Genomic DNA, 25,225 nt, shown 5'->3' with positions numbered 1-25,225 from the left:
TCTCTTGTTCTGACTGTCTGCAGCTCTTGGTTAAGCATTTGTGTTGAAATCTCTAGAATTTACAGTATCACTAGAAGTTACATCCTTCACTGGTTGTAATGCTGTGTCTCCTTATAATTTTGTAAAAGGTAAGTGCTGGATGGAGCTGATCCATATTTTAACTCCATCAGCAAAAAATCAGGCCATTTCTTTTCAAATTACAAGTTTTGTCAGTTGCTGGTTTGGGGGTTTATATTTATGTCTGTGATGGGAAGGGTAGGTATAAGTATCTATATTTGCATGCAAAACTTTAAATTTTAAAATGCTTTCCAAATTAAGCATTTTTATGTTTCAAATAATAAGAAAAAAATCCTCAAAAATGCTCCAACCTGAAACACAGGATTTTTACTGCACTTTCCCAGCCTTCAATGTCAATTTGCTTTAACACAAGTTTTTGAAAAATAATCAATCCAGGTTAGCACAAGTGATCTGTTGTCCTCTTTTTAAACTTCCAGCAATGTGAAAAATCAGTGGTTTGCATAGCCATGTCTGCTTTTTTTCCAAATTGAAAATTTGCCTTCTGGAAGGCATACAGAGATCTATGGTGAGATTTATGGTCTGTGATGAACTGGGTGTTCATAAACAAACCTTAAATCTGTGGCTCTGTTGAAGTCCTACTGAGAAGAATTCAAGTCATGCATGTTCAGCAGTGCTCAGATTAATAATTATTTTCCCTTCATTCTTAGATTTTCAGATGACTGTTGCTTCCACTCCACTTTTTCTGCACATATTAAAGCCTTGGTTTGAAAAGTACTAGATCTCCTCACATCCAAACCTAGGTCCCAGGTAAAGGGAAGTATATATATGTTCTATTGACTCTGAGGGAACTGTTCATGCACGTGAGCTTAAGCCTGTGCATGATCTTGGTTCTTCTGAAAAGATCTGCCCAGAAACAAGTGACTTTGGCTTCAAAGGTCTGTCACTTCTCCATCTTCTTTGTGAAGCTGTAGCTTTGTGTTGTGACACATTTCTTGCTCCAAAACTTTATAGCCAGTGAGCGAAATCCTGACAGCGTGGAAAGTAGTGATGGAACTCATTTTACTACAGCAGAATATTCTTCTGTTATCACGAGTTTATAAACACTTGCCAGGATCTCTGATTTTGCAATACAGATGGCAACAGCTAGACAGAAGACCTGGTCTGAGATTTCTCATTCAGCCAATTCTACGTACCAAATTTTTGTTAATGGACAAAATGGAGGGATTTTGTGTGTGTAACATTTGCTTATATAGCTTAGGGTCTATGATAATTTTTATTTATATTTTTCTCTTTGTGCTTCTGAGTGCATATGCACCCTGTGTATGCAATACTTTCCATGCTTTAACTACTTCACAAGTAAGCCTGAAATAAGATGCTGATTTGTCAAAAAAGGTGAAGCCTCTCCCTGGCTAACCTCACAAACTCATACACAAAGTAGCAATGCTGTGGGAATGCATTCTAAGAAGGGTGCTGTACTAAACCCTGACAAAGTTATTGGAAAGGATCCCATTCATGTCAATCAATGCAGGGCAGTCCCCAAACTCTGCCATTCTGCTGGCATTGGTGTAATTTAGAGATCAGCGTCTTTGTATCCACACATGCAGGTGTAACAGGCGTGTGTGGATGAGTGGAGCAAAAGCTGTGACCATGCACCCTCTTCTGTTTCCTTTCCTTACCACACAGAGTGTTAACTGATGTGGGAAGTGTTATTTCCTTAAGGACAAATCCTCCTAGTATTTTGCGTCATACTTGACAGGAGCCCCTTCACCTTCCAATTTCAAATGAATACATTCCATTAGGAATTTTTCATATTTCTTATATGAAATTCATATTTCTTATGTACCAAGCCTAATGTTTATCTTCTGTTGAATTGTTTGAATTTGCTATCAAAATAAGTAAATAAAAACATTAAGTGTAAATGACATTTCCCTATGGACTTTCTCATAAAAACAAACAAACAAACATGCAAACAAACCAAAAGCAAATAAAACCCAAGCAGCTGTCTGGCAAGAGGAAAATTGTATGGGTAAAAATATCTGCTTGCTTGATTCCACATGCAGCTGTTTTTCAGTGAATGGAAATGCTTCATTGTGGAGGCCTCTAACCTCATACAGGCAGAACCTGATTATGTGAGGCTGAAATGTGGAGCAGTAATACGTGTTGGCAAGCACTTTCTCAGCAGGTACAATGACCTAAGAAAATGCCCACCAACACAAAAAAGGTCCTCACAGTTCCACCTGCTTGTTGATATACTTACAGTGTGAATACTGGACTGAACTCCATTGTACACACAAGTTGATAAGCAGAAAGAGCTAAATATATTGAAATGGGATAAGCATGAAAGCCTGAATACAGGTTATTTCCAGGGATAAGTTCAGTTACACAAAACATACATTTATATAGCATGTTTGTAGAGATGAACAATGACTGAAATACAACAGTTTTTCCTAATTTTGGGCCTTTCGACATAGGAAAGAACATGATTAAAACAAAATATATCCCTAAGGATTCAAACATTTAATTGGCCAACCCATTTCCAGAATGTTTTATCATGTTTCTGAAGTGGGGCAGGGAAAACAAAGACACCATTAAGAGACAGTGTACACAAACAGAAATGTGGACTGAAACTATTGGGTATCAGTTATGATTGGAAAAAAACTTACTGGGAGCTAGGACAAGAATCACTTCAGCTATCTGTTAGTTTAATAATTTGAGATGTATTACAATAATGAATTCTCGAATGAAGTATTGCCAATCCAAGTGAACTGGCAGCAGTGGCCTCAAAAGAGTGCTGAATGGAAGAGTCTCATTCCACAGGTGCCTTGCTGAGCTGCTTTGAATGTCAGTGCCTCTAAATGGTTCAGCAGCTGGATACAGCACATGCCTGGGAGGCTGTGGGCTTGCATGGCCCTTGCTAGCACAATGGCTAGAGAATAAAACCTCTTTTTCAGTGTTCAGGTTAGGCCTAGTCTGTCTGCGTAGTCCTATAAGAAAACATCTTTTAAGAAAATGAGAGTGCAAGGGCCACCATACATCAAAACTCTGTTACTGAAGTAGGTAGTTTTATGCTAGGGGTTTTTTGTAGTTCTTTTGCAAGTGTTGCATCCATATTAACTTGGTTTGATTTCTTATCATAAGCATTGCCCCCCAAGGGAAAAAGTCTTGCCGACGGTTTATATTTGTATTTTCTGCTGAGTCTTTCTGTCACGGTAGGAAAGGCTGGAACGCCCCTTGTCCTCCAAGACACATTCAACTAGGAATATGGGGCACACTCGGTTTCATGTATTTTCTCCACCACCTTCACCTCCCTTTCTACCTTTTCTCTGCATTGTTTTTTTACCCTGCTCACAGTTCGGTGGAAATTGTCCGTTGTTGTTCCCACTTGTTTATTTTATTGCTTTTCTTATTTCAGAATCTCTCTTTATGCTGAACACATGCTCTGCAGCACTTTTAATCAAGGAAAAATGAGTTTGTTCACATTTATACTCCTTTATGATTTAGGGCCAGTAACTGATAGAGAATCGTCCCTCAAAAGTAGTTTCTATATAATCAATTGCGATGGTTTAATAAAAACGTCCAAAAACTTTTTTGGCATTTTCCTGTTACCGTGAATAATAATGCACGTTGTGCAAGGGTAGTATTAGATTTTGGCTAGAAAATTGCATGGTTGCTACCTTCCCTGTTACTGTTCATCACCTTCCCAAGAAAAGGCCTAGCTGGTGAAGTCTTGTTGTTGTTTTTAGAATGAAACTCTAATTTAAAATATTGCTTTGACCTCTTGTTCTCCAGCTTTATTTGGAGTTTTTACAATGACACTGAAGAAAGTCTGGAGTGTGATTTTGTCAGATTGTCATCCCTGCACAGAAATCTGTAGAATTAGCCTGCTTTCTTGTGGCAGTAACCAAATACATGTTAACAATGGAACTAATTTCTTTCTTTTGCAAAACTTCTGTGTGTTTTGAGAAATTTTGTACATTGCTAGCTAATCAGTTTCATGCTGAACAGGCATGTGTGTGTCTGTGAAAAAAAGAGGGGAATAATATCCTACAGTATTCAAAAGTTTCAGTATGTCAACTGTCCTAAACCACTTTTGGACTCCTTTATGTATGATACAGTATTTTAGTATAATAATAAAATGAAGGTCAATTTCTTTAGGTGTTCTTTTAGAAGCCCTCATTTTCTCACTATCCATGGGTTCAGAGATAAAACAACAAGGATGCTAGCACAGACTGCTTCAGCATTTAGCCTATCACAACACATGGTGCTTGATAATAGCATCCTGTTGATCTTTGTCCTCTGTATTAGGCTCTGTAAAAAGCTGTTAGGAAACAGCTGTAGTGCTGGGGACTGATGAAAGCACAAGATGCTGTTGTGTCTTTTTTTCAACCAGATATTTTATGGAAGAATTAAAGGATTATTTCTTACCTTGGCTAAATCTAAGGTTTCATTCCCCAATGCTATCAAACTAACACCTTTCTTTAGTATAATACGTACATGCCTTTGCAAATATTTTAAAAACAGTCATCCATCATGTGTTGTAACAGAAAACTAACCACCAAGAAGCAGACTTCCTAGCTTATTCTCCAAGGGTGGAATTCAATTATGGAGAGGAACAAAACAAGGTTTCTGTGCAATCCAAGTCCCTCATAGTCCTGTGTGCGCTGACTTTTTACACATGGGTAAACTTTACCACAAAGAAACAATTTTTGGTGATGTCTGAGTGCCACAGTCAATTAAATTTTGTCTGTAGGACCCCTGTCAGTATTGTGTGTACAAGACAGAAGAGATGCCGAGTGGAGTTTTATGCCCGGTGGTCCTGGCTGATGCCCAGCTAAATCCAGGGGAACTTTTGCAACTCCTTCCAAAATCAACAGGGTGGCTCCTTCACTCACTCCCTATTTCTCTTGCTAAGCCACAGTTTTCTGATATTTTCAGGCACTCATGCTCTCCAGCTCGGAATCCCCACAAGGTTGTGTTTCATAACAAAAGGCATCCCTCATTCTTTTAAATTTGAGTAGACAGAAGAGCGCAAGGTGAGTAATTTTTTTCCTTGCTAATCTTGATAGGATGCTGAAGGTTTGCCAAAGATTACTTGAGGTTTCTGTGGATAAGGTGTGAGTGAAGACTGCAGCAGTTTGAAGTGGTGTGAAGCAGTGTGTTGGTTTTGTAGGTTTTCTTCTCAATTCACTGGAAAGCAGTGCTATCCTAGTACGACTCCCTCAGCTGTTTGTGTTTCAGCAGTGAGTGTCACCTACTTAAAAATACTTGATATTATCCTCAGTGAGAAATCTCTCTTAGTCCAAAGCAATCTGTTGTTCCAGAAAGGTTCCCATCTCCTTGTAGAGAGCTTACAGCACCTTGCAGATCTGACACAGAGCCTTTGAAGTAAACAGAAAGTCTCTCAGTGACCTCAAGTATTTAGGTAGGGAGCCCTGTGGACTGCACAAGACAGGTAACACCATCAAAAGCGCCTAATAACTACTGACAGTCCGTAGGTCTTAGTCTCTCAGTCACTTGGATGACTGAAAATATTCATTCCAGGGCTGGCTATACATTCTCAGCAGTGAAAAGCACATAAATGGTACTCAATGAATAATATAAAAATTCTTCCAAGTACAAAAATATTTCTGTTCAAGAAAATTATAATTTTATGCTTTTTTTTTTTTTTTTGGTAAATGTCTTTGTAAGCATCCCTTTGGCTATAGTATTTTCTTAAAGTGCAAATATGTACTATGTGTCAAAATAAAATATTTATTGAATACATTACTTTGTGTCTGTTGAGTTTTGAATGGATTCTGAAGTGCTTCTTTGTTGCACCTGTTGAGGCCATTTTACATTCTCTCTTGGCTGGAGACAATGAAAATTTGAAGCCTCACAGTTCTGCAAAAATAAGTTTTTGAAGAGAATTTTAATTGAGATTGAACACAAGCATTCACTGTTGCTGGCACTCCAGGAACAAACACAGGACCACTTAAATCCTCAAGGTGGGGATAGTTGTCTCTACCAGAGCCAGTCCTCATCTCTAGGTGGGCTGATATGAAACAGTACTGCAGACTGATGGGTGCAACTTGCCCAAGGATGTCTGAGGTGAACTGTGGCTTTCCTGATGTCCCCAGAGGAGGCAAAGCCCAGGGATTGGTTTCTTTGCATCCCTTTCTTTCAACAACCCAAGGAGAAAAGTGTGAGCCAGTGGAGAGCAGAGTCTCTCACACCATGGCCTGCATCCCTCAGACACTAGAATGGTTTTGTAGATGAGTGTGACATTACTGAAGGTATGGACCCCTATGACTTTTGAGAAGAAAAGGGAATGTACTTTTCCCCAACCTCCAGGGGTAGCTGGTAGCTAAGAAATTGAAGAAAATTCTGGCTTTGGCAAAAGTTAAAAAAATCAGCCTTGGATCCCAACAACTGGTCCTTCTTGTCAGAGAAATTTCCTCGTAGGCAGAGGAGCAAGCTAGTATTCAGACATGGACAGCAGCAGATACTCATACTGGGTTTACCTCCTGGAAAGTGATGGAGTTGATGACAGCTCATCAGGAAGCAGGGAAGGAACCTTCCCAGAGTCTCAGCATCCATGTGAGCACCACCAGAGTGGAGGTGGGCACTGGAACTCAGACCTTGGCTTCGTGTGCCACTCCTCCTTGAGATGGCAGGTGCTGCAGCTATTGCCATCTCCTGGGGTTACTTCACAGGGTTCCTGCAGTCCTCACTCCATGTCTTCCCCTGAATATCTGTTAAAAGAGGCAGCCATGAGGCATCTCAAGCCTTTTACAAGAGGTGAAGGACAAATAAGGCATTGTTTTCCAGTTATGTGCTCTAATTTGGATTAAAAATGTAGAACTTTGGGTGCAGTTTTTCAAGGAGAATCTAAGAATTACTAACTGGGCCTGTGTACAGACTCATAACCAAAGGGTTTGGGGAGATTAAGTTGCATTGTAGCTCTCTTTGTTAAGTGATTGGGCTCTTTGAATATGTAAGCAATAGTTTATAAGGCCTAGAACAAGTAAAATTAGGTGGTGATTCAGTTGAGGCTGGATGTCCTTCAGCTCCTTCTATAAGTGGTGAAGAGACCTACAGGCTCCCATTGGACGTGAATCCACTCTGGATTTCTTTTGGTGGTTGCTCAGCTTCCCTTACTGTCTACGTACAGAATATGATGAGATTGTCTTTTGTCAGAGTTGTGTATGTGCCTGAAGTTAGTGGTATGGCAGTTCCATTTAGCTTTCCTATATGAAGGTTTAGAAGAACAGAGAACCTAAAAAATGCTAATTTCCTGCCTATTGTATTTAAATTTCCAATCCACTGGATTTAAATTAAGCGTACAGGGATGACTGCCTCAAATAATCTAGTTTGTACAGCTCAGACACATTCTTCAACCCAAGACCTAATTCAACAACTATTTTCTTTCCTCAATGTTACAATCATTGCAACCATCAATACAATGCTCTTATGCTTAATCTAACCCAGGACACCAATTATTTTTACTGATACACTGGGACATTGACTGCCAGAGAATGGGAATAAAGGTCCATCAAACCAAAGACAGCAAATAATGACTGTTCCTTCAAATGATAATTCTAATTTCTGAAAAAGCAAAGAAATACCAACCCTTTCTTTTATCTTTTTGTATCATATCATACAGAAAGAAGTCTTGACATTCATTGAAAGCTACTCAGAAGCTTCCACATGAGTTATGCATAAAGAGGTGCAGCTGACACATAAAAAGTCTTTAAAAACAATTCTGCAACTGTGGCCAGATCCACTGAGACTGAATAAGGTAGTCTTTAATTACATCCCCCCGAAAGGCTATGGTTAGGCAGAATATTTCCAGAGTTTGGCTAGACCTTGAGAGCTGTTTGTGAAGATGACCCTTTCACATGTTGTAAATGGGATTTACCCAATTTCAGGGATGAGCTTAGGCATTGCCTGTATGATCAGAACCAAAGATGCTGTGTGGCAGATTTTGAAAAGATTTAACTATGTGCACACTTTGCAGGCAGAGACCTAATATTGAAATAAATACACCTCTGTGAAAAGTTAAGCATGTCCACAAACCTTTGCGAGAAGGGTCTGATGCTGTGAATATGTGCAGGAAATCTGTGTAGTTTACTTCAATCAGAAAGTGTGTTAAAATGTCTGTCTGTATTGCTGTATAAAAAATAACATTTTCTACTGTTAGCTATATAAAAAATAACATTTTCTTGCAAAAAATTTCCTGTTGTTTTAGCAGATTTTTTTCTTTGACAGAAAATGTATTGATCTGATCCTAGGAAAGTGAATGTAGTGCTAGACAGAACAGTTCCTGCCATATAATTTTGATGTTCATAAGGTTGTGTAATATTTCATATGAAAAGACTCTGTCAACTTCCACTGACTGTTGGATCTTAAAATGGTTCATCCACACAAATATATTTATCAAGAAAGCTTCTGAAGCAGAAAACTGACCTCATTGCAAAATAACAATTTAATTAAACATATGTTTATTTTAAAAGTATGTATATATTTATATATGTGTATTTTCTCTTTTTTGATTTTTGTGGCTCCTATGGAAATACAATGTTCAACATAATATGGAAAAAATTCTAAATTCATTAGAAATAATATATTTTGAAGAATAAACTTTTAAAAGCATGTACTTCTCATTTCTCTATTGTAACTTTTAATGTTTACTTATAAGTAAAGAAATAATCTAAGTTAATGTGTGAAATATATATAATTGTCAACATTTTTCACTTCTGAATCATGCAAACTTTATATTTCCAATAATCTCAGTCCAAGTTTCATTTTAAGATTTTCATCTCAGTATACCTAAATGTTTTTGCCAGCCAGATTTCCCATGTACCAATGGAAAATTCGATTTCCATTCCTGACTTTTACAATTTCTCTTGCTCTTTGTGGGAAGAACCATCCATAATAAACTAGGACGGGAGAGACTGGTTCCAATGGCAGCAAATTAAGCTTTTCCAGTTAGTTCCCTGAAGTTCAGTCTCAAGACATATCCATACAGGTAAGGATGGACAAGTCGAGGTTGGTGTTAAGCCATTGGCTTCCAGGGGCACACATTTCATCCTCAAACATTTTATTTTGGTAATGTTTTAAAGTATTTGTGTGATTAGATGTATATAAACATACACAAGAGGTTCCTTTCATTCATGTTTAATATGGAAGAACACTTGGTAGGGTCAAAGTTAAAGTCCATGAAGATGGTGTTCTTTGTTTCTTTTTTTATTTTGAAATACAGATATAACTTGCATTGAATTTTTCACCTTTTTTTTTGCTCTCACTCAAATAAAAACCAAAAACAAACATACCAAACTTTTTCATAAAGAAAAAGACTCTTTTCCCCACTTGTCTCTGACTGTGTTGTCAGGACCACTGTCTCACTCATGTGTGATGTCATTTTTTCCCATAAAGGTTTAATAGGAGTTAAACATAGAAATTTGAACTCATTTCTTAGTCTTACACGAGTCAGTATTTTACAAACTTGTGGCCAAATTTATTATTAAGTGTTACAAAGTTCATTGTTGCATAAAGCCACAATTTCTCCAGAATAGATATATTGCTATTTTAAAATCCTCTAGCCTTTAAGCTAAGCTTACAAATTTGTGACCTGCTGCATGTTCAGATGTTGTAGTACTCAATTTGAAATCTGGGCAGACTGGAGGTGAGTGCAATCCAAATGTACCAATCCAAGTGAGACCAATTTTGAAAACTGTACCTAGAAAAAATCAAAATCATAGAATAACCCAGTTTGGGAGTGACCTCAGAAGTGTACGCATGTTTTTGTATCTGCTCCTAAAGAACAAAAGAAGGCCCAGCACAAGTATTGTACATCACTAAAATATCTTTACATCGTCAAATTGCATTTAAAGTGGTGTACAGGCCTTGAAAGACTCTGATTGACTTCACCTTTGCTGACACTGACACTGAGCTATGGATTTTCAAAATGAAGCTCCGTAAGCCTCTGCAAAGCATGAAGGCTTGAAAATTTTAGCAGATATTTTCCATTAAATATCTGCAGATAGAGACAAAAAAAAATCATGTAGGTATTGGTGCACAAACAGTCTAATGCTGCTGCAGTAGCTGGATGAAACCAGGCCCACTACACTGATATGGATTCTAATCAATAATAAGATGGAGCAAAGAAATATATCCCAATACTGACTGAGCCCTTCACTGTATGATTTGTGTTGCCATTTAGAGTCCATGATAAAGAATTTTGGTTCACAGATGCAAAAACCTTTCAAGAGAATGATGCTACAAAGCAGACACCTCAGAAGCACTGACCTAAAAAAAAGCGACTCCTCCCCTAAATGCAACTTTTGGGGTTTCTTCCTTATTTTATGGTTATTTCCCCTGTCATCATTCTAATTAGTGCCAAGGAAAAGTGCTGTGCTGCCCAAGAGGAACGCTGTAGCTTTTCGCTGAGTCCAGTTGTTCTAAACATCTTGGACACCTGGTCTTGTTAACTAGTTACATGTTGTCTCCAAAGACCTACTGGGTCATTGATGTTCTTTGACTGTTTTCTTTTATTTTCAGTTGCTAAATCAGTTAAAAGAAGAAATGATATAACACTGTCCTAAGATCACTATTCCAAGTGAGCAATTGCTGCTGTAGTTGCCATAGGGATACTGAGTGAATGCAGATGAGGTAGGAGATATCCAGAAGGCTCTGTGAACATGAGTTTCTCTTCAGCAGCCCAGTGTGACCAAAAGATGGGAGATTTCAGCACTTCCATAATGATGGGCTGAAATGGCCAACTGGCTGTCTGCATGCTGCTTTGGCCAGAGATGTGAGCACCTTGCTCACCACTGAAAGCAAAACTTGGCCTCTTAGGTGATTTTGAAAACATTACCACAAGTTTCCTAGGAGCAATACTTAGAAACAGCTACTTGCTGTGAAGACTAAAATACCACCAATACTGCATTTGTAATAAATCTACCAAGGAGAAGTGTGGAAGCTGCATACATATGAGACCAAGTGGTGTATTTGGGGACCGACAGAGTCTAATTTTAATAAACTAATATTTGGAGAGGAATAGCTTCTCCACAGAGGAAGGAGCTATTATATAGAAGATGTTCAACACTATGACAGAGACAAACAATCTTTCCATGGAAAAGCACTGATAAGTGAGTTGCCTCTCAGTTCAAGTATTTTTTAACTTATTGATGACATGGGATGAAAGTGGTCAGCTGCATAGACAAGGGTGATCATTTTTAGTGTGGCTGTGTATTTCCTTCTGTTCCAAACAGCACTGAATCAAGGCACTAGTCATTATGCATATAGCCTGTACATGCAATAACTTACTTGCCTAAACATCCTCAGAAAACACTGGTGAACTTATGTGATAACTTGGTGACACACACCAGCACACACAAACTCTACCTTTGAAGCACCATTTGCTCCCCACCTACTCATGGAAAGAGATGGATCTTACAGCCTTAGGCTCCTCAGATTTATGCTTTCCACTGGAAGCTACAGAGGAAGATTGATGACATTTATGATTACAAGAATCAACTCTGCCCTCAAGTGCTTATTCACAGTTGTGTGTAAGGACTGAAATTAGCACTAAATTATTTGGTTAAAAACACACAAATAAGTACAGGCTCAGATTGTACACTTTTTGACACGGACACAGTTCTTAATTATTATGGCATGACTGGAGCCTTGGCTATTCTGAATGGATGTATTTCAGTTGTCTCCAGAGAAGTTGTAGTGATTTGCTTCAGGTGACTTAGACTATCAGTGCAGACTTTCAGCTCCCAAAATGCAAATTCGTGCTGAGGAAAAGACATGCTGGCTGGGTGTAGGCTGCAAATCGAATGCTGTTTCAAAGTGGTGTTATCCCAAGCACTGTGTATTGGATCTATTAACAGTGCAAGATACTCTTGAAAGGATTAACTCTAGATAGTATACCCAAGTTTGAGCCAGGATAATTAATTTGAAATAGTGAAAGGTACGAATGGGATTTTAGGAGAACGGATGTAAACATTCCCCAACTAAATTGAATGAATTAGCAGCCAAGGGGTAATCAGAAGATGTGGTTCACTGATGAATAAATACACAAAATCTAACATGTCGTGCTCAAGAGTGGACTAGATGGCAGTAGTTTCTCTATTCCCACTCACCAAAATACTGCCTGTCCTTCCTATTCGTAGCACCTCTAAGCTTAAAGCTCTGCAACTTCTTCTAAAATGTCTTCCCCCTCCTCATTTTTAGGGTTATTATGGTATTATTAACACTATGAATTAGTACCTTTCAAAGTTGTCTGATGGAGGTTAATTAATCCCTTTTAAACCACTCAAGACTTAATTGAAATAAACAAACATTATCATATCTATCTTCCAGCTGAAGGAGATGAATCACAGAAAAGTTAAGTTGCTTCTAAAGTCATAAAACAAGTCAGTAGGCAAATCAGGGGGAGAGGTAAGCAGCCCTGGACTTCTAGACTCCCACTGTAATGATTACATTAGCCTGACTTCCTAGAACCAGTATGTCTGAATGAGATAATTTTATTCAAAAGAGTTCTCAATTATATGCACATTTAGGCTTGATTCCAGTATTGCTGTAGCCAGTGGGAAAACAGCAGCAGAAGATTTTGGTGCTAATGTATCCTTTTCAGTGAAAGGAAAGACTACTGTGAGGCAGTGTGGGTGAAATAATTTTCCTAATGGGGTATTTTTTGAATGTTAGCAGGTGTTGATATTATAAACTTGCGAGAAAGGCCAGGTGCTGCCTTCCGGTATGATCTCACCTTCCTTGTAAATGAGCCTTTAATGTGTCTCTAATTTCCGTGGTCAGGCACACCTCCCTCCGCCCACCCTCCTGGGCTATCCAGCCTCATCGTACCCACAGACAGGGATAGCACAGGTAAGGATGGGTCAGACCGGATGCCAGGGCTCCCTTGGCCATTCCTTGCTGTTGCCGTGGTCCCTCCCCTGCTCTCCAGCGCTCGGTGACAGAGTGCAGGGAAGACAGGAGGGAGCAGGAGCGTGGGGGAGAGCTGCTGTCACGCATGGGTGCTGATGCAGCTCCTGCCTGCGGGTGCTGGAGGGGGAAAGGCCCCCGAGATCTGGTGGTTTTTGCAAGTAACCCCAGCCACTGGGAAGCAGGATATGCTGCAGGTTCTTTGGGGACAGTGGCCTCTGTAGGATTTATGCAGAGTACCTAGCCTCAAACCAACCCTTGGGGCTCCACAACAGACCAAATTAACACAGGCAACAGCTTTCTGAGAGACGCTGAACGTACCCTCCATCACCCCGAGGAGCAAAACCATACCAGGGCAGGTCTACCAGGCCTTCCTCCTGCTCCCTCCCTGAGGCAATAGGATAACCATCTGTATACCACTCTGATATGTCAGCACTAAACACCCAGTTTGTACATGACATGCTTTATCTACCATTCTGTACACAGCCTATTGACACATGACAGTGGCAGCAGGACCTCAGCGATTTTCCTGATTTCTCCTGTCTATTCCTGATTTCCACTGGCATGAGAGAAATGGATCATTCCTAGGCAGCTTTTTACAGAGGAACTGGACCAACAGTGGAAGGAGAAAATTTAATTTCTGCTTGAAAAATATCAGTGATGAAAAGGCCTTGCGCTAAACTTCTATGATGGTAGACTTTCACCCTTTTTAGACCAGACAATTGAATAACCCTTACTATTAAGAACAGATTTAAAATATCTTAGTCAATGCAACCACAAACACAAAAATTTCAGTGTAGCTGTAATCCTCATTAGAACATGACACCATGCCTAATTTCACATGCAATTACCTGGATAGACCGTGTAATTATGCCACATAATTACTCGGGCATTTTAAGAATCAAGTTATGTGTCTGCAGCTCAAGATGATGTAGCTCTTTCATATCAACCAAAGTCCTCTGGTGCATTTTCCACCACACACACATTCTCTTTTTTAAAAGCAAGGGCCAGAAGTTGAAAAAAGTCAACCAAGATCGCAAGAAAAAATTAAGCATTGTGGTTTTGGCAGTGAATTTTGCTTTCAGAGGTTAGGATTAATTGATGGAATTTATTGGCAGAAGCTTGTTTAGAACCTGTAAACTATTATAAATGAAACCTGTTATTGCTGATATCTATCAAACCTCTTAATATGCTCTAGGCTCTCTCTGAAGGCATAAAGAGATGAACAAATAGGAAATTCCCAGGCAGGAAATAATGCCAGGCCATGTTCTCGACTGTATCTAAGTCTACTCAGTGCAGCAAAAAGAAGGAATTACACTGGTGTCAGTTATAATTCCCAAATACACTGTGATAATCTGTTTCAGTCTCCACATAGGTTTACAATATAGACCTTATCGTAGTTTACACTACGGAAAAGCAAGACTACCTCTAGAGGCCAGCTGTGTCAACTCTGGCTGCTGGACTCCTGCCCAAATTGCATAGGCAGTGCACAGATATCACCCGGAAAGACAAAAGGCCTGATAGGCCATTGCCTTGTATCTTACTCTGCCCTCTAATTGTATTTGTTCAAACAGAAGTGGGTATAAAATGCCACAGGTCTGATTGCATCGGTCTGCAGTCCCATGCAGGGAGTGGGAGGAGAGCCTTACAACTGACTGATGTTGGATTAATTTGTCATTAAAAAAAAAAAATCTCAAAGAGAACTATAGAGAACTATATTAAAAGTATATTTCATATGACCTCACTTAAAACATTTCATTCTGGGTTAGTGTTTCTTTTAATAATTTTATTGTTTCTTCAACAGGAAGAAAGCAGTTTTATAACAAAAGCAGTTGGAGAAAAGAATTCAGTTGGAATAAAACTTGCCAAGAAGAAATGCTGTCATTCAGTAATGCAGTGAAACAAAGTCAAATTCACACCATGTTTTCCTCATCTCAAAAACAAGGTATGTGCCAAAACAAATTTTGGTGATTAATATGCTCACCAGGAGTGCCAGGTCAGCTTTATTTTTGGTAAGTAACAGAGCTCTTGAGTTCCTACAAAACAAAGCCCATTGCAGTGAGTGCAAGCTCAGCCCTAAACACACGGGACAAAAGGTAGGGTAAATGGAGAGGGAAGCCACCTACAGAGCTATAATCCCAACCACTGACTCAGCCTTTAGAAAATTATGCAGTTCTAATGGGTGCACTTTCCCTGGGAAGTGTGAGTAGCCCAGTTTTTCCTTGTGTAAGTATCTTCTAATGACTGCAGGTAGCTGCATCTTGCTCTTTGTTGGGGGTGAGGGTATTTGGACAAGATGAAGAGAGAAAATATACAAAGGAAATACCCAGAGACAGAAATTCGAGTACCGTGTCCATATAGTGTGATGGTTAATGTCAGTCTAGAAATCTTAACATTTGGCTTTGTTTATGGGCTCTTGGTAGCCCATTAATGAAAAATTAAGTAAGGTGAACAACCATCATTAGTTTTCTCTTGGGTGCTAAGTTAGACCAGAGTCAGCTGAAACCAAAACTTCCTTTATTAAAAGGACATTGTGGGAGTCTTAACCCCAGTGCTAGTCAGTACATTCTCAAAAATATTGGTAACCTATTTGTAGAGACATAAAAATCTAAGGCAAACTATTTTGCCATTTTTCTGTGAACATTTATTTACACTTATACTTCAGAATTCCTGAGCAACTTCACTCCTAATTTAGATTACAATTAGCTTTTAAATTTTTTTAATAGCCAAGGCTGATATTTTAAAAGGCATTTAAAGTGTTTACTTCTTAAACAGTTTTTAAAAACATATCCAAGGTCCTGTTTTCCATGTAGAAATAAGAATTTACAGTATTGTACTGGAAAAGTTTACAGTGAAATCTCCTGTCACTAAATCTGTGGCAAAGTGATCAGATCTATTTCATGCAGTAATTTGAATTCATAGATGTGAAAGCCCTTGTGGAAAGGGGCTGTAATCATCAACACTGATGATCACTGCTGATGGGGAACCTCAGGAGATAAAGGGATTCAGTGAAGGTCATCCAGCACGCCAAGACTTGAACTGCACCCTGCTCTCCTTGGAGCTAGGCCAGCACTCAATCCCATGGGTTCTGCCATGCAGCTGCTTTCACAAGTTGATATGGGGCTTTTTTTGCTTCAGGTAGTTTGGAGATAAAAGTGCAGCATTCAGGCAGAGTGCATGCATATCCTCCCCACCCTGTCCCATGCTGTCTTTTCCTCTCCTCCCACATTTACTATGTCTGAGATATTTTTTTTATGAGGATTTGCTGGAAGCAGTGATTGATAATGGGGAAGCACTCTGAAGGCTGTAATAAACAAAGTCATCATTTGGGTTTAACTGATGTATTCATCACCTTTCTTTGCATGAAAATCTTTGTGTTCAGGTCTCTTCTATCATGGGCAAACAGGTCATACCATCTCTTTTATAAATTTATCACTTTACGAGATAGTTTTCTTTCGCTCACCTTCTTCCTGGAAGGTTGCTCCAGAGCCTCTCTGATGCGGGAGGTGGAAACTGTTGGCAGCTTACTCATAGCTAGTTTTGGACCATCTGTTTCCATGCCAGTATTGCCCTTTGGGTTAAACAGACTCCTTAGTTTTATGTATCTCTGAGTGTAAGCCCCCCACAAGCTACATTTGCTATACTGAGTAAGAGAAGCTATATAATGCGTTAGTCTAATGAATACAGACCAAGAAAAGAACTTCCTTCTGCTCCCCTTATCCCTAGCTAAACACTATTTAGATGGCTTAAGTGAGATATAAACTATGTAGTGGTTCTTGGCTCTGTTGTGCTATGCATGGACTGCTTAGACATCCACAGGAGATGGCAAAAGGGAGATTTTGCAGGAGTTTGGGATTACCATGACTGTCATCCTGCTCTCTGATTACAATCTTTTCAGACTGAATCAGTGTCTTTCCTCCCCCACTCCGACACAAGCACAGATCCCTGTCTCCCCTGGGTTGTCCTCTGTGTGTCATCATAGTTAAATGCCACAGCCCCCTTTACATGATGCTCAGTGGAGGCTTTCTGAAGCTAACTTGGAGATCTAGCTGCCTTGAGACAAGCTCCAGATTCATTCTCAGCATACTCTCCAGTTATTTCTTTCTCCTTTTTCTCTGGATGACCTAAGAGCTTGTGGAGCTCTCTGCTATGGCATTTCTTACAAATTCAGTATATCTAATGCATGGTATTTTCTTTGAGAAGTTTGCTTTTGAAGTTATTTGTTTTCTGTCTATGCCTTTGATGGACTTCTGGCTCTCACTGTCATGTGCTGAGATAGAGGTAACTTTTGCACTGAGTATCTGCAGTTTTGTGTTGGAAATCTGTATACTTCTTCTGACCAAATCCTATGTAAGCAGGTGAATATATCTGCCTTATTTCTTATTCTGCTGGATATTTCCTTGTCATTGCAGTGCTGATGATTTGATTTACTTCTTGCATTCCTTTTGCCTTCTAATAGCATGTGCGGGTCGCAAGGGAAGGAGTCTCTAATCTGCTCTTTGAAACAACTGGCTATTCACCTCGTGGTGTTGCTGAGCTCTCTTCCCATCTTCTTTGTAGACTCTTTGGACTCCATCATCAATTCAGTCTGGATACTGTAAAACACAAGTATTGAACTATAGAGTGTGTCCATGGCTATAGGAGCTCTGCCCCAGCAAACTGTTATAAAGCTACAGATAAACAGAAAAGGTTGCTAAATTAGGATATGCCTAAAGAGGAATTCAGGATTCACAAAATGGTAAAACACAGGAAAACATGGATAGGCCCACCCTTTTGTTCTAAAGATGCTAGGAAATATTAAAGAACAATTGTATTTTAGAGTGGAAAACCAGCTCTCCAGCATAAATTCCTTGCACCTAGTATACAAATCCAAGTCAGCATTTTTCTGACTAACCCATCATCAGATCTTTGGTAGAAGATGGAGATTTGCTTTCGCTCTTTCTTTTCAATTTATTGTTTAGCAGCATTGCTAAGAGGAAGAATAAAAAAGGAAAAAAGGGGAAAAGGGAAAGCACACATAAGCAGCAATTTCAGAAATACCCCAAACAGTCAAAAGATACATGTTCCTCTTAACAGTGAAGAATATTTGGGGATGAATTAAAAATATTTCCTGGAAAGCTACACTGCTATTATGACAAGGCTATCAATCCATGGTAGGACGTATCTAAAATTATATAGATAGCTGTGGTGTAGGTATCTCAACTGCAGATATCCACAGCTTAACAAGTCATTCTAGGCTTCCTCTGAGTCCACAGTAGGCAAAATAGTCACACTGTTGCTGTGATTCATTGAATCTACCATAGGTCTAAAATTCGTCATATAAATCATGTCCTGTAAGTGCCTGATTCCTTCACTGACTGTAAAGAAAAGCTAGTCTAGATGTAGGTATCTATACCTTGTAGGACTTTGAAGAAACACAAGGTTGGTGTCAGTTCAGACTATGGTATGTTTAGGTACAAGGAAATCCAGAGAGAAAATCTGGGGACAAGAAATGCAATCAAATATAGGCAAGAAATGTTAGGACAGGTAACTGAAGACATTATCAGGTTGATTACAGATTAGTCAGAAGAAACATAAGTTGCAAGTCATTGCAGCTTTTACCATCTGACTGTACAGAATGAACATGGTGGACATACTAAAGAGATGGAAACACAGCGTTAGTAAGGGACTACAGAACAAGCATCTCCCTAATTTATTCCATGTCTGTACCTTCCTTCATACCTGCAGCCATACTTTTACCTTGTTATTAGTGATTTTGGCAAGAATTAGCTAAAGTCTGAATGTGATCTTTTAGGACAAGATTTTGCATCTCTTCTGAATCCACGGAGTGTTTTCAGCTGATCCAATGCAAGTTAAACGACCCCACATGTAAACGGTTTTAAAATGTTCTGATGTCAGTGGAGGTACAGTTTTTGATCTGTGTAAATCCCTCAATGGTCAGTTTTTGCCTTGACATTGGCTCTTTTCTCATTTATTCTCCAAAAGTGGTTCTGCTTCTCTTAGGGTGGTGGCACCAGAGAGGTCCCATCAGAAGGGAGACCAGAGAGCAGCTGACCATGTGTGTGTCACATGGCACAGAGTTCACCACTGAATTTGGCCCACAGTCTGAAAAAAGAAATGGGTTATTAATTAGGGAACTGTCCTGAAATTTACTATCTCATAGATAATAACCTTAGCAGGATTCTGAAAATATTAATGCAAACTACAGGATTGTTTTTAAATGCCTTCAGACCATATGCACAGATGTCCTGTAACATACAAGTACAGAAAAGCTTGAATTTATCTTAAGAGATTTAACTTGTTTTTCCCCAAAAAGTAAAAGTACTCACAATAGATTTTCTTCCAGAAAATAATTAACTCAGTCTTAATTTGTGGTTCAGTTTGGACTGATGGCTGTTTACTGTGTGTTCTTTTCTATAAAACCACTCAAGGAATTTCATAATTCCAGAACAGCTTTTTTTATTGACACACATTTTCTCAGAGTACTCTTTTTCTTCTTGATTTAGCTGCAGTTTTAGATAATTTATTTTTATTGACAGTGAGACTACTCTATTTGGTTGACTTTTTCAAACATTAGCTGCTATAACTGTTGTTTAGACTGCCAAGGTTTCCTCATTTACACGCAAAATCATCCCATTCACCTCTCTAGGAAAAGGCAAGTCAGATCTGGCATTTGTTGCTCTCAAGGAGAAAAAAGAGGAGAAATGATAGCACCACCTCATTGGAATGGCTCTTTCTGATTTACAGCTGTCACTACTGAGGACTCAGGGAACACAGGCAAGGGCAACCACCCTCCATGTTATCATCCCAAACTTCTTACAGAAAAATGATGATATAATCTTTAATCAAAAAATATTTCTTAACCAGTGTTTTCTATGATTCACCACTTGTCACTGTTGAGCCGCTAGCAGAGAAGAAGACTCGGATTCTCAGCGTGGCATAGAAAAAGAGAGCTTTATTATTTTGATTCCAACCTATATAGACTTTTCAGAGGTCACCCAGATTGGTCAGTCAGAAACCTCCCCCTAGGCCTGATTGGCCAGGCCTGAACTGTCCAAATCTCGAGACGCTGTTTTAATAACATCCAAACTTTATCTTTGTTTACAAAACACAGGAGAAAGTTCTCATGGGAAAGACCTGTGCTAGCCACAACCACTGAACTATAGCAGAACACTGTCAAGCTTTGGGCCTCTTCTAGAGCATTTGTGAATCAAAGATTTCCAGTGGGTAGATAGAAAAGCAAGGCATACTGAGGATGTGGGATAAGCAGCCAGTGACAACAGACGAATGGCTGCCTGTGATTTCAGTGGATGGGATTTGGTGTTCGCAATGGTTCTCTGTTCTCTCTTTCTCAGACTCAAATCTCTAGCTGGAATCCAGAAAATTGGATCTGGCTCTTCAGGGAAGGAGGAAGAACAGCTTTAGAAACAGACTATGTTTGCCAGCTGTGTGTAACAGTGATTTTTTTCTTATATTTTTCAACATCCTTATTCATGAGGCCACCACAAGCTCTTATTAGGCACAGACCAATGAGCATGGGACAATTAATTAAAAGTGTCAGAAAGTTCACCTGATCTCATTTAACGACCACTCTGATCACCACACATCGCTTTCTCCAGGGGAAAGGCTGTAAATTATTAAAAATGAAGAAAACAGTTGAGTTTTGAGGTTTTATCTCTAGAAATTAGATTGCTATTTTTGAAGGATGCAATTTTCTTTAGTTAAAAGTTACTGAAAATAATGATTGGGTTTGTGTTGCTCAGATACTTACTATCAAGAGAATTGTTTCTTGCAGATAAGGCATCAATTACTTGATCACTTTTGCCCCTTTTAAATCAGCAACTGATAAGCATTATTTGATGCAGAATCAGAGGAAGCCTTGAATATATGATCTACATCCTATCCACCTATGCCTAACCCAAATGGAGAAAATAAAAAGTAATCCCAAGAGAAGAATATACACAATGAGAAGTAAGATCTGTATTTTACTCTGGTTTATGTCTCTGGGATCTTGACTAGTACTAGTCTGAGAGACTAGATCTACCATGTTTACTCTTGTGTTTTCTATACTTTTTTTCTGTTCCCCATCTGAGAAGGATGCACTGGGAATGCAAGCCTGGACCTACATTTCATGTAAATCAATATAGCTCACAGAAATCAGCAGAGCTACAATGCTCTAAGATGCCAAGGATCTTTTCTTACATCTTATTTATATATTTTCAGGATGGACATAATACCTTAGTTCATATTAAAGTGTAGAGTTCATCACAGCACTAATCTCTAAGACACAGGCCTGCCTATCTTCTGTGATAAAGGAATTACATTTCTTCTGTTGTGATGATAAAAATCTACTATTCCCGGGAAGATGACTCGCTGGAACCTGAATAAATTGATCATACCCTACTCTGTGGTAGGAATTGAAAAGATATGACTGCTGACCTAACCAGTGAAAGAGATCTCTGGTGTTATTGCAGTTAAGTTAGCAAGACTCTGTTGGTGTCACTCATGGGTGGATAGTGTTGGCTTTATTGTGTGTGTGTGGGATTTAACCTGGCTGGATGCCAGATGCTCACCAAAGCACTATCACTTCTCTCCTGAACAGGGAAGAGAAAATAAAAAGAAAGGCTCATGGGTCAAGATAAAGACAGGGGGAGATCACTCACCTCTTACCATCATGGGCAAAACAGATTTGACTCGGGGAAAATAAAACCAAACCTTAAGACACCTTCCCCCTCACCCCTCCGTTCTTCCCAGTCTCAACTTCACTCTTGATTTTCTGTACCTTCCCCCTCTCAGAGGTGCAGGGAGATGGGAAATGGGCGCTATGGTCAGTTCATCCCATGTTGTCTCTGCTGCTCCTTCCTCATCAGGTGGAGGACTCCTCACACTCTTCCATTACTCCAGTGTGGGATCCCTCCAACAGGAGACAGTCCTCTACAAACTTCTCCAACATAAGTTCTCCCTATGGGCTGCAGTTCTTCATGAACTTCAACAGCATGTGTCCCTTCCAGAAGTTACTGTCCTTCAGGAACAGGCTGCTCCAGCGTGAGTCTGCTACAGGGTCACAAGTCCTGCCACAAACCTGCTCCAGCATGGTCACAGTTCCTCTCAACATGGGTTTACTGGTGCTGCCCAGAGCCTGCTTCAGCACGTCACAGCCTCCTTTGGGCATTCACCTGCTCCGCTGTGGTCCTCCACGGGCTGCAGGGGAACCTCAGCTCCAGCACCTGGAGCACCTCCTACCCCTCCTTCTGCACTGACCTTGGTGGCTGCAGAGATGTTTTTATCACACATTCTCACTCCTTTTTGGCTGCTGTTGTCCAGGTTTTTGTCCCCCCTTCTTAAATACATTATCCCAGAGGCTCTGCCACCATGGTGGATGGACTTGGCTTTCGCCAGTGGTGGGGCTGTCCTGTACCCATCTGGCATTGGCATTATCAGGCCTGGGGGAAGCTTCTGGCATCTTCTCACACAAGTCACCCTGTAGATCCCTTTCTATTGAAACATTGCCTGGCAAATCCAATACAATGCTCTGACAAAAAAATCAAAACCAAAACCAAAAAACCCCAAACAAACAAACAAACAAACAAATTACAAGTTAGTTACTGTTCTTGTGGCCATGAAAAATGCATGGATCAAGTACAGGGTACCAATAAATTGCCACAGTATGTATTGTAAAAAAATGTAATAAATTCCAGTAGGCAGAGTTCAGCTCTGTCACAAGATTTAACCCAGTCCACTGTTTGCTCCTGACTTTTCCTGAAGCCTGTCAAACATGGAGAGGGAAAAAATAATGTTCCCAGCTCAGAGGTTTGGTATCTTTCAGATTTCTTCCTGCTACCCTTTTTCTCAAAAGGACCTCAAACGGTACTAACAAGACAGAGATATGTTAAGTGACCAAAACAGAGGTGTCCCCTTATTCAGTGGTTGACTGTGGAACTATGCCAAGTTGTTTGTTGGGGCTGTATGACATGCTTCTCAGGTGTTGAGAAACAAGGGGATCAGGAACACTGGACAGAAATTTCTGCTTCATTGATGGAAGAAGGAGGTATGATCTTTTGAGGTCAAAAGACCAAATAATGTTGGTGCAAAGAAGTGGTTCTCAGGCAATGGCTTGCAGGAGTCATTGTGCCCTAAAACTGGGACTAAGAGCAAAATATAAATTGCCTGCAGCACATCACTTACTCAGCAGTTTTGCCCATGGCCAAGTCACAGGTCTCTGGCTTAACCAGTAAATATTCAGCCTCTTTTGAAGAGACTGTGAACATAATTTATCAAATTATCACTTTTCAAATAAATATTTATTTATTTTTAGGGTTCTGAGTGCATTTTCTCTTTTTATTGCTATTACTTCACTTCTAATGCCTGAAATATTTCCAGTTGTAATTATGAAGTGGAACACTTCTTTGTACTTTCTGTTTGAGTTTTATGGTCTGGATAGCATTTAGCCTTAGTAAATGTCTACCATTTCTATTCATTATTTACTGTTTATATTACAACAGGAGAGTCTGAGAACTGGGCAGCTAATACATCAGATGGATTTGCCAGAAGTGCATGTAAAAAGCTTTGCTCCAGGCGATTGTTGAGGACTTCTCCAAGTCAACGCTGCCAGGAGCGAGGTCAGGATCCCTGAGCGCACAGTGCAAGCTGCCATGGATAGAGCCACACTGTTGAGCAAGGAGGTGAAAGCACTGGCATCAGGGTGGCTGCTGGAAAGTCAGAGGACAAGGGAGTCTAAAACAATTTGGGGTTTTCTTGCTGAACCATATTTTGAGAAATACCCAGTCAGAAACGTTGCTTTGCTCTGCAGGGAAATCCTGAGGGACAGCCATGGAAAAGGGACTTGGAGAAAGCAGCACAGGTAAATTGTTTTGCCTGGCATGAACCTGCATTTGCCACTAAGTGGGAATAAAATGTAGCTCCTCATATTCCCAGCTGAGCACATTACTCAATGACACTGTCCTATTTGCTCAGCTTTCCAAAATGGCTGTACTCACCCTGCCATCCCTAGCCCCCAATGAAGCAACAAGCCACCTACGATATTTTTTCTGCCCTAGTTTCTTAAAAAAAAAATCACAACACCGCCAACCACTTTTGCACAGCAGTCTCGGTCGTCTTTCACTATACTGGTCCATCTAGCCTGTTATTTAAGTTCTCCCTGAAAAAAATCCTACCACTTTCTTCCACAGTGCCCACACAAAGTGAGTCAATGTTCTTTTCCATTCATCTCAGAGAGACCAGGATTGCATCCAACATATTTTCTAAAAAAAAAGACAAAAAGAAAGAATCATGGGTAAAACCACCAGGACATTCATATAAATCAGCTGAATAGTTGCACAACTGTGTTTCTACAACCCTTAATCTTCCTCATTCACACCCTCCCTACTATCAAACATCCCGTGTGGACCTAGGTGGTAACTATTAACTTTGTGCAGAACAGAATGTTGAAGAAACCCAAACATAGTAGCAACTTTTTTCCCCATGTGATCATGCTTTTGTTCCTGAGATGGATTACCCAGTTAGAGTAAGAAGGTTCCTCCTATACAAGTCTAAGTCCTGGATGGTGGTTCCACCCCTGCAGCTGTCACAGTACAGGCCTCATAGACTCAGAGAGCAACACAAAAGCTTAATTTCTGTGACACATATCTCATTTGTTTCTGTATTGTGTTTTCTGGATGTTGCACATCAGCAAGTTTCAGACCTCTGCCAGATTTTAACAGCCCTGGTGCATCTTCATGGGGTTTCTGAAAGGCAGAAGCAATAGTTATCCCTATTTTACAGCTAGGATATCAGGATGCTGAGTGGCTGTGTTCTTTGTGCTTCTTCCTTCAGAAAATTAGAAAAAAAAGCAGAACCATGTTTGAACATGGCACGGGAACACTGAGGGGGAGCTTCTGTGAGCCCCAAGAGCAGTGCTCTGTAGTCGGCAGCAGGATGCTGCATGGGGGAGCATCTCTGTGGAATGTGACCTGGCTGGTGCCATGGCTCCAGGTCCTGGTGGGGAAAAGGCATCTGTGCTGTGCCCAGCACAAGCAGGGAGCCTGGTGGATGCTGTTTGGCATGCTGCAGCTTTCCAACCCCCTCAGCACATAGCTCCTGGCTAAACAGCATTTCTGAAAAAAACCCCACAAAACAAAACAAACCACACACAAAGACCCAACAAGCTGTTTATTCATAAGTTTCTAAACTGTATGAATTTTAGGTACCCAACTTGTTTTATAAAATATATTCAGATAAAAAAGTATGGCAGTGTAAATGTGGAGATGTCAAAGCAGACTGT

Source organism: Lichenostomus cassidix, chromosome 1, assembly GCF_008360975.1.
Source record: "Lichenostomus cassidix isolate B80296 chromosome 1, HeHo_3.0, whole genome shotgun sequence".
In the NCBI taxonomy this organism is placed as follows: Eukaryota; Metazoa; Chordata; class Aves; order Passeriformes; family Meliphagidae; genus Lichenostomus; species Lichenostomus cassidix.
The sequence above is the reverse complement of the archived record's forward strand: the minus strand, read 5'-3'. Positions refer to the sequence as shown.